Source organism: Balaenoptera acutorostrata, chromosome 5 (assembly GCF_949987535.1).
Source record: "Balaenoptera acutorostrata chromosome 5, mBalAcu1.1, whole genome shotgun sequence".
Taxonomy (NCBI): Eukaryota; Metazoa; Chordata; class Mammalia; order Artiodactyla; family Balaenopteridae; genus Balaenoptera; species Balaenoptera acutorostrata.
This window is the reverse complement of record NC_080068.1, coordinates 21,666,779-21,678,171: the sequence shown is the minus strand read 5'-3', so window position 1 is coordinate 21,678,171 and position 11,393 is coordinate 21,666,779. Positions and strand designations below refer to the sequence as shown.

General features: G+C 35.6%; 1 pseudogene; it reads right to left on the bottom strand.

Moving 5' to 3' along the window:
* Positions 1 to 658: 658 nt before the first annotated feature.
* LOC103004479 (eukaryotic translation initiation factor 4E transporter-like) lies at positions 659 to 1,178 on the bottom strand (annotated as a pseudogene).
* Between the last annotated feature and the right edge of the window lie 10,215 nt (positions 1,179 to 11,393).

Genomic DNA, 11,393 nt, shown 5'->3' with positions numbered 1-11,393 from the left:
ATATAGTAGCTTATTTCCAGGAGTGATTCCAGGGAACAAGAGCAGAGGATGGGAAATAATGTAACAGAGAAAGAAGGAAACCAATATTGGGGCATGTTATCAAGCTGACCAATGCTTTAGGCAACTTTTTTTTTTTTTCATTCATACATTTAGCATATGCAACTTTAATCAACCAAAAGAAAAAGTCCCAAATGTACAAGCGAAAAAAAATTGAAACTGTTGACACAGGCTTAACTAATATCAGCTACTTTCATGTACAGCTGTGTAAGTTCAGAAACGCTATCCTATATGTATGTACAAAAGTTGTTTATACACAGGTCTGTACATAAGGGTCTATACATTTCCTCAGAACCCTTAAGGTGCCACCTCTTGGTGAAGGCACCAACACTTCATTCACATGTCTTACAAAAAAAGACTGTTCCCTGTATTCAGGACTGACAACACTGCATCCTGTATTCAGACCATGTAGGCTCCACTCGATTGGTTAATAAGTTCCTTCCAACATAATGCAGACAACACCAGGTGCCTGGGTGCCCTTAAACAGCTTCGCACAGACTGCTACAAAGTAAAAGCCCACAAACCAACATGAGATGAGGAAGCAGCGTCCTGACCAGGTTGCCACCATAAGGTCCAGGCTTAGGCAAGCCTGCTGCCCTGCTCACTGTCGGTACTCCAGTTCATCTACACTGATGACTTTGGCGGGCGTGGAGGGCAGGGGCTGCTGTCGCACATCTGAGCCGCACCGTTTGGCAAGGCCCAGGGGGGAGCTGCTCCTCTGGCTGGGGCGGTGCTCTAGCTGGGGGTGCACCTGAGGCAGGCCTGACCGGGCACATTCTGAGTCGGCGTCTGAACGCTGACAGCAGCTGCCTGGGGACCAGAGCCCGGAGGATGAAGAAGTGAGCGCTGTAGCTGCTGTTGCCTCATTGCCAGATGCAGAGGCGTCCCAGGACAAGGGTTTAGGAGAGGGTGACTAGTGGCAGGCAAAGGGTGAAAGGGTTGACCCAGGATTGGGCCAGATATTCCCTGTAAATGAGTCAGGTCCATCCCAGGAGAAGCACACCAGCTTGGAGCAAACTTGGAAGATGCTGTGGATGTACTCCCTGGGCCAGCATCCCCAAAATTCTCACTATGCAGAAGTGCTTCAGAATTTTCTGTCCTATGGTTTGAATTGGGGGCATCTATTCACCACCTCTTCTACCACATTAGTCAATATTTACTCCATGAAATACATATTTTTAGATTTTACTACTTTACTGAGAGAGAATGTATATACATTATCCTGCACAGATTTCAAGTATATAATTTGATATATATATAAGTCAGTGGTTGCCTGGTGATACAAGTAGATATATATAGATAGATAGATATCAAATTATATACTTGAAATCTGTGCAGGATAATGTATGTATGTGTGTATATATATATAAATATATATATATACACACATACATACTCATGAAATTTCACCCACAATCATTACTTCAAACATTTCCATTGCTGCAAAAATTTCGTCATACCTGTTTTCAAATCATCCTTCCCTCTACTTGTATCACCGGACAACCACTGACTTATTTAGGTCCATATGGTTTACTTGTATTTTCTAGAATTTAATACAAATTGAATCATAGAGTATACACTGCTTTTGTCTAGCTTCCTTCACTAAGCATAATTATTTTCAGATACATCATTTTTGTTGCACATATTAAGAGTTTATTTTCCTTTTAATTAAGTGGTATTACATTATTTAGCTATCTTATATCTTGTTATCCATTCTTTTGTCTATGGACATTTGAATTGTTTCTAGCATGGGGCTATTACAAATAAAGCTGCTATGAATATTCAAATATGAATCATTGCAGAGACATATACTTTTTATTTCTCTTGGTTTGTACATTAGATATGTGTTTAACTTTTTAAGAAAATGTTAACTCGTTTTCCAAAGTGGTTATACCATTTTACATTTTACTAGCAGCGTATGAGAATTCCAATTATTCCATATCCTGCTGACAGTTGGTATTGTCACCCTTTTTCATTTTAGCCATTCTAACGGATGTGTAATGTTATTTCATTATAGTTTTAAGTTGAATTCTTCAAATGGCTACAGATGCTAAACATCCTTTCATGTGCTTATTAGTTATTCTACTTTGATTACATGTCTGTTCAAATATTTTGTCAGTATTTTAATTAGGTTTTTTGTCTTCCTGTAATTAAAGGGCTTTTTCATATATTATGAATATAAGTTTTTGTCTTGTGAAAATGAATAAAAGAAAATTTCATTTCAAATGAAATCAGGAAGCCCTGAAGAGAGATAAAGAGGATGTGGTATATATACAGTGGAATACTACTCAGCCATAAAAAGGATGAAATCTTGCCATTTGCAACAAAATAGATGGACCTTGACAGTATTATGCTAAGAGAAATAAATCAGTTGGAGAAAGACAAATACTGTTGGTTTTTACTCATGTGAAATATAAAAAGCAAAGAAACAAACAAAATAAATTACCAAACCAAACGACGACAAACACGTAGATATAGAGAATAGAGTAGTGAATACCAGATGGGGTTTGGGGGGGGGGCGGTAAATGGGTCAGCTGAATGGTGACAAATGGAAACTAAATTTTTGGTGATGAGCACACTATAGAGTACACAGAAGTAGAAATACAATGTTGTAAACATGAAGCTTATATAATGTTATAAACCAAGGTTACCTCAATAAAAATAATAATAATACATTTATTAAAGTTTTGTTATGTTCAGTTAAATCATGAGCTAAATTCACTGAGTATCTGAATGATTTCCAAATAAGGTAAAGCACTGAAACATTAAATACTGAACATAAGTTTATCCACTTTGGCAAGCTTTTACAGAGAAACTGAAGATTTTTGATTCTATTAGTACAGGTTTTGTGTCATGGTGAGAAATTTTTCTGTGAGAAAGCATTGGTGAATGGGTGAATGTTAATATGTGTTCTAGAAATTGTATAAAATTCCTAAAATTCTGATATGTCCTCGTGTGACATTATCAGTCATAATTTTAGTTACCATCTTAAATGCATGTCACAGAAATAACCAAATTTCCTTGCCAATTGCCATATAATGAACTCTCATCAGATCTTTAACCATTGCCATTTTTAGTCTTTTGTCATTTACAGACAGGTATTGTTTTATTCTGGCGCTTTTACGAAAGCATTCCCGCAAAAGTACTTTAATGTCAAGGAAATTTAAGGACAGGACTTTTGACAAGTATAGGCTTCTGAAAACTTTCAGATCATAAAACTGAACTGAGTAAGAATTTCCACAACTAATGGAAAACCTGAATTCAACAGAACAAATATTAATTACATGGGACTAAATGAACTGAGGAGGAGGATTATAATTTTTTATCATTTTTTTGTTTGAAAGAATGCTGGCTTCTTAATGGGTTTTTTTTCAGATTTAAGGAAAACTTTTCTCTTAAGCTATCTATGACTTATGTAGACATTATGTAGACAAAGATAAAACATTTGTTTTTTTTTTCTCTTCCTGATCCCTTCAAAATTTGGAAATTTGGAGCATTCTTTTCACAACAATATAGTTATTTACATGAATTCCATAAGAATCTATTCTCCTTGTAACAAGGCAATTAGAAATACTGGCTATATTACCAAAACTTTGACTGGAATATCACATATGAGAGAGGCATGCATAGACTCAGATATAACCAGATATCTTTAAGGAACTACTTAGACTTGGACTTGGACTTGGCTTCCTGGTCTTGAGAGGTTGTTAAGAGCTCAATCTGAGATTCCTTATAAAAAGTTCTAACAAAGCAGTCATAAAAAGAGCTTATATGGCCCCTCACTATTATTGGTGCACTTAAGTAAATAAACAGGCCAAGTTCAATGAAAATAAATTAGTTTTACTGTCACTATCTTTGATAAAAATGGGGGCAATTTTGGAGAGAAAAATTATTTTCACACCTTTGTCTATGTTAGATTCTAACCCTGTTAATTGTCCTTGAGGTTTTGTTATCTACCTGTAAACTGTACTAGATCCTGAATTCTAGTTTCCTCAAATATCTGGTTACAAATCTCCAAACTAACATTTCAATCACTAAGAACAAAGATTGCTCTTGAATATCCTTGGAAGGGACCGTATTAGGTCCTCCTCACAACTCAGATAGCAACCAAACTTCAGGGACTTGAAACTTAGATACACATCTTACAGCTGAAAAAGGCTCCATCTGACCTCGTGTACAAACGCCGGAGACCTCCAAATAAAGTTGAGTAGGAAGAGAAGTAGCTGATATTAAGGTAGACTACTTCCTCTCAAAATGCTAGATCAAGACTTCATACTTTGGCTAAACATAAAACACTTTTTTCTTCCCTTTCTTTCCTTTACTCTGGCATTGACCTGGAAAGATGTCATCATCTGTATCTCTCAGGCCATTGCTAAGGGGAGGGAGGGATAACCTTTCAGATTGCTTGAATTGTCATCAAAAACTGATCTGTCCATGATGCTAGAGACTCCCTGGTCCATTTCCCTGTCTCTGATTAACACCCAAACTTGAGAAATTTTGACTCCAGGCTTTATGAAAGAAAGGGACACAAGGTAAGAGTAACCAGAATAAAACTGCCTGTGTGACCTACAGACCCTTAAAATTATACTGGCCTCCATGACTGTTACCTTTCCAGTCCTGAGGCATAGATTCAGACAAGAACAACTCAGAGACATACATGACTCTGGGCTTGCCTCCACAGGGAGAGTCTTTCTCCCTTGCGTCAGATCAAGTGCCAATGAACATGTGATCAGAAATCTTTCCCTAATATTAGAAGAGCTGGTCAATGCCACAGCCAAAGCAACAGCAGCCCAAAAACAATCACTTGACTCATTGGCTAAAGTAGTTTTGGACAACTACATAGCCCTTGATTACTTATCTGCTGAACAAGGAGGCATTTATGCAATAGTAAATATCACCTGTTGTACATGGATAAATGCCTCTGGAGAAGTAGAAATTCAATTACACAAGATCAGGGAACAAGCACACTGGTTATAACAAATTTCACCTGATTATCCACGGTCCTTCGATTTGTTCAGTTGGCTACCTTCAAGTCTAGGATCCTGGTTTAGAACCATCATACAAACTGGATTTGTCATACTACTTTTAATCCTGTTTTGTGTAATTATTTTTAAGCTTTGTACCTATTGCCTGCCAAACCCTTATGGAAATGATGTACCCAATAAGGGGATGCTAGCTCAACGCTTTGAGATGATCTCCAATGCTTATAATCTTCATAAGATACAGACTTTAAATGGGAAATGGCTGAGAGTTCTCCTTCCTACCCTTCCTTGTTACTCAAATGTGCCTTCAACAGTTCCAGTCTGTATACTTTTCCTCTGATGTGGGCCATGACAACCAGAAAAGGTCCTTCCTAACACCGAGGGACCAAACCACTAAATATGAAAAACCCAATTCTTGATTAGCAGTGTTTTCATGGAAAGATATTAATTAAAAGGGGAAATGTGAAAATAAATAAAGGAAAACCTCATTTAAAGTGAAGAGGGAGCCCTCACACCTGTACTGCCTGTCACAGCTTAATTTACATACCCCAGCAAAAAGAAGGAAGATTTTCTTCCAGCCCAGCAACAGCTCAGCCAATGATAAATTGTTACAAAGTAGCCAATGAGAAGCCACCACAACCCCACAACCCGCGACTCTCAGTCTCCTTCAATAAACTTTCATTCAAACCAGCCCCTCTCAACTTTCTCCCTTCCTCTATCAAAGAATGCTCCTCTCCTTTGTTCTCCGGACTTTCCTGTGGTTAACCTTATTACGCATGTTCCAAATTGCAATTCCTCTGCTATTCCCACATAAACTCAATTTTGCTGACTAAACGCTGACCTTTTTGTTTTAAAGGTTTACACAGTGATATAAGTTTTGTCAGTATTTTCTCCCAACTTGTGGTTTATCTTTTGTTTCTTTAATGATGTCTTTCAAAGAGCAAAATTCCTACTTTTGATGAACTTGAATTTAACAACAACAACAACAAATCTGTTTTGCTTCCTGTTTTCTGTATTTTATTTAAGAGACTTCTACACATACCAAAGTTACAAAGATTTTCTCCTAGGTTTTCCTCCAGAATTTTTATAGTTTTAGGTTGCCATTTAAGTCTGATCTACTTCAAGTTAATTTTCGAGTGTGCTGTGAAGTCAGTATTTACATTCAGTTTTATTCATACACATATCTAGTTTTTATTAAACCACTTTTTAATAAATCACTTTTATTAAAAAGACCTTCCTTTTGCCCCTGAATTATCCCATCACCTTCAAGTTGCAATACTTGTGTATAATTAATGCTTTCCTTCTTTTCTCTAGTTTTTATGTAACTGGATAACTATTATTCAGATAACTTGGCTCAGTTTAGTTTTTCACTGCATTCAGTTTCTGATTATGTTTGCATATTCAATGCTTTATTGTTCTTCCTCCTTACTCTTACATACCTTCTTATACTCTAATCCTCCCAAAATACACTAACTGAATTTTGAACTCTAGATCCCTGCTTATTGATGCTTTTCATACTCTATCACAGTAACTGTGACAGTGGCACCACTGACACTTTGGACTGGATAATTCTGTTTTGTGTGGAGCTGTGCGCTAGAGGATGTTTAGCAGCAACCTTGGCCTCTACCCAGTAGATACCAACAGAAGTCTCCAAGTCATGACAACAAAAATGACTCCTGCGGGGTTAAATTGACCCCAGGTGAGACCACTGCTTTACATCCATGTTTACATTCATGAATTATTATGGTCAAAAAATGCATATGATTTGCCTAGAATTTGGGGGCAAAATCGTCAATAAAACATGTCATTTTTGAAGCTGGTATAGTCAATCCTCACTTTTAGCCAGTAACTAAGTTTTTCTATGGCTATGGATTAGCATATAACATAGCATGGGTTGTTGTCTTGACTCTTTTCACCTAATAAAATTTGTTGGCCTCCATGAACAATAAAAACATAGCCTGAACATGTAATTTTTACCTTAAAGACTGTTACTTTAAGGGTAGCCTTACATGCTGCTATTCACATTTATTTCACTTTTTACTTCACTTGCATTCTGAGGTAGGTTGACTAGGTGGTTCAACAAACGAAAATAAACTTGTTAAAGCTCATTGAGATCATTTTTAAAGCATTTTAAGAGAAAATAACTATGTAAAGGAACATCTCTTCTGAGATATTAGCAGAAAAACTGACACAGGCCAAAAAATCTGAATATTTTGAAAAGTAGTTCTTTAAAGGTGGGTGGGGTGTTATTCTGCATACATAGTTATGGTGATAATGATCTTGCTTAATATTAAAAAGTAAAATTAAAAGATATCAAGCAAGCTATTCTCTGTTAGGTTTAAATTTTCAATTAATAATGAATCAATGTTCATAATCTTTGTTCATATGTCTTTGTGAGTTAAATAAGTGAAGCGTGCATTAACTAATTTGGTTCTTTCTGTATCTTAGGTGTTCTTACAAGTAAGAAGGATTTCTGAGACTGATAATAAGACACCATAATTATTTATGAAAATTTCTCACTCACCTTGCATATGCTTTTATGTACTTGACATATTTGAGACTCTAAACTGAGGATCTTGCCATTATAAACCTGCTTTTCTGTACATCAAGAAAAGTCTCAGCCAAGCATTTTAGAAATTAAAGTCTAAAATGAAAGTATGTAAAAAACATGTTTTGGGGGCTAAGAGGAAAACAAGGAAGAATTAAAAGATAATTCATAATTTAACCTGTATATGTCATGTCAGCATATCTTCTGTCTTCTAATTAAAGATTCAGGGGTTTGTATCAGAATTTTTGAAACTTAAGTATATTTCAGGAAACACTAAAAACAAGTAATTTCTTTTCAAAAACGTTTATAATTTGTACCATCTTAAAAAATGTGACTTGTTTATCATAAAAGAGAAGTGCTTTGTAATCATATTTAACCAATATTCTATTGTTATTTCTGTGCAACATGGCTTTCTTGGTGTATTTTCTTGGAACATTTCCAAAAGGATAAACAGTGAGTAGCAACTGAAGCCAATAGAATCCATGAGTTTTATGTCCATTATTCTTATTGCTGATAGACAATCCCGAATGCTAACTATAAAAAGCACTTTAAGATTATTGTTTTATGAAGAAATGGAAACTGTAAACCAGTTGTTTATGGCATTGTACAGGGATTAAAAATTCAGCTTTGAAAAGCAGTAAATCTGTGTTTGAATCCTAGTCCTATCCTTTCCAACCTATGTGACTGTGGTGAGATTTCTTAACTTCCTGAGCCCCCATTTCCACATACGTTAAGATAAGGATAATAATATCTTCTTCACAAATTTGCTGGGACACAATGAGATGACTAGGGCCTGGCACAGGAGGGCAATGTATTAAGCTGATATCATTTTTATTGTTATTTTTGCTGCTGTTGCTTTTATTACCATTCATAGTAGTACAAAAACTCTTCTACTTGAAGGGAGGAGTTTTAATTTATCAGAATGAAAGACACTCAAAAATTAAAGTCCCCAAGGGGCTTTTTATCATGGTTAGTATATGAAAAATATATGGCAGAATCCAGAACTTCGGTGATACTCAAGATGGTCTATCCACAGCACCCTGAGACAGCTCAGTGAGTTCCTCCCACACGATGCCTTCCCTTATCTCTGCAAGAATGTTCTTGATTCTTGCTGACATCCATCCATATGTCATCATAAACTTCCTACTCACTGCTGGGATTACACCCTTTTCTTTATTCATAAGCTTTCAAAATTCATGAAAACCCCAAAATCACTGTCAAGAGATGCAGGAAAATCTATCTTTTTGTCTGTTTGCAACAGAGATTGATTTTCTTATAACAAATAATTTTAAGAACTGATATTTTAATATGTATTTCTAAGATGAAATAAGTTAATTTACTTTGTCAACATCTTTATGAGGTGGATGAATGTTATAACTCTATTATCCAGAGGACTAAAATAGTGAACATAAGAATGCCAGTATTTCACCAAGTTAAAATGGCCTTCATGGGGCTTCCCTCGTGGTGCCGTGGTTGAGAATCTGCCTGCTAATGCAGGGGACACGGGTTCGAGCCCTGGACCGGGAAGATCCCACATGCCGCGGAGCAACTGGGCCCGTGAGCCACAACTACTGAGCCTGCGCGTCTGGAGCCTGTGCTCCGCAACAAGAGAGGCCGCAATGATGAGAGGCCCACGCACCGCGATGAAGAGTGGCCCCCGCTCGCCGCAACTAGAGAAAGCCCTCGCACAGAAACGAAGACCCAACACAGCCATAAATAAATTAATTAATTAATTTTTAAAAAAATTTTAAAAAAAAACCAAGCTCATCCTTGAATTTGCTATGGGAGAAGCTTTTTTAACTGGTGATTTAAGTTCTTTAAAGGTTATAGACCATTCAGATATTAATTTTCTCCTTCATTAGTATCAGATTTTATATTTATTATTTCTTTTCTTCTTTTTATTCTATTAATTTTAAACTCCTTAGGTAAGATGCTTACCTAATTAATTTCAAACTTTCTTCTTTTATAATAAAAATATTAAGGTTTTATATTCCACTCTAAGTATTGTTTTGGTTATATACCAAACACTTGAATATATAGCTTTTACATTATTCTTAAAAATATTTTCTAACTCACTTTATGGTTTTTACTCATAAGATAAAGCTTTTTTTAATTGAAAGATAAATGTTTTTTTCTGGTTTTTGTTTTTTTAAAATTAATGTCAATGTGGTCATATAATGTGGTTTGGTTGCTCCTAATCATTTGAAATTAATGAGATAATTTTGCAGAAGTTCCATATATTATGCAGATTTAAGTTTCTGTACATATCCATTAGACAAAGCTGGATGTTTTTGTTGTTCATATTATGAGTTAACACACCTGAGTTAAATGCACAAACAAAAACTTTATTCATTCAGTTAATTACTATTTGCCTGCGACATGTTACTCCAATAAGTATTCAGTTAGTTCCTACTATATGATTCAAACTGTGCTCAATGATGAGAACCATAAAATATTTTACTCCACAAATAGTTATTAACACTTTTGCTTGGTATTTTAATGGGAGAGGCAAATAACATTAACAAATATATACAGTATTTGATAAGTGATATAAATGCATGTTAATTCAATCACAAAAGTGGGATTAAAAACTTCGGAGAATCCAGGTCTTCCCAAAACACTGTGCTCTTTTAAACTCTCTGTGAGCCTCGTAAGTGGTGTCAGAAGCACAGTAATGAAGTAAGGGAACCTGGCACTTTACCAGTATTCATTACAAGAGACTTATTTTGCTGATTCATTCTTTTATTCAGATGTTCACATTATTTACTCTATTTAATTCATTTACTAAGATGCTATTACATATCAGATACTACGTTAGTACTTAAAAAACTGCCTTATTCCATGCTTACCATTGCCCTAGGCCACAGGTCTTACCCTTAAGGAGTAAGGAGCACACAAACTCAAAAAGGGGAGGAAATATAATCAGGGTTCACACAGCTAGAAGGTGAGATGGTTTAGTTTAAACCTAGTTCTTTTGATCACAAGTTCCCAGAGATGTGTAGCATAAATGTTGAACAAAAAATAAAATTTAGATGATATTACAGCCGTTCTATATACTTTTCAAACAAGCCTTATGCCACACCTAACTTCAGGTTTCCCAAGAAATTCTTATTACAATATAATCTCTAACATCATTAAAATGTTTATACCTAACTCAACCCAACTATGAATACTGATAAATGAGTCTTCAATGCTCTTCTCAGTATAGAATAGCTGCTGGGGGGTTCTGGGCAAAGAATGCTATTGTTTGCAGTTCTTAGTATTTTGATTACCAGGAGCCCAAAACCTCAGAGCAGCAATTTAATATCTGAAAACCAACTACAGTAGATCAAATGTTCCTTTTTATAATGGTATCTCCAGAAAACATCTATAATGAAAGTTATCTGGGTTGAGTTTCTGGTGTGCCTATGAAAAAAGTTGTTAAACACTACCTGTGAAAGGAGAATTATCTTTTGATACTAACTACAAATTTTAATGCAATTAGATTTGCTAAGTCATTCAGCAAGCTCCTCTCTCTACTTTGCCATTGAATGTGTCTCAAAAATATGAACAAAGATCCTAAAATTCAGTTATATAGACATTTACTAAATGTATATAAAAGGATATGGTGTGTGAGCTATACTGGTTTTCTCAAATCTGAAACTCTATTCCCTGTTAAGCCATTAACTATCTCTAACTGAATTTTCAGAAGAAATACAGTGATGCATTTTTCACCCTCTTCTCCCTTTCTCTTTCTCCCTCTCTCTCTCTCTCTCTCTCTCTCTCACACACACACACACACACACACACACAATTAATATTTGAAA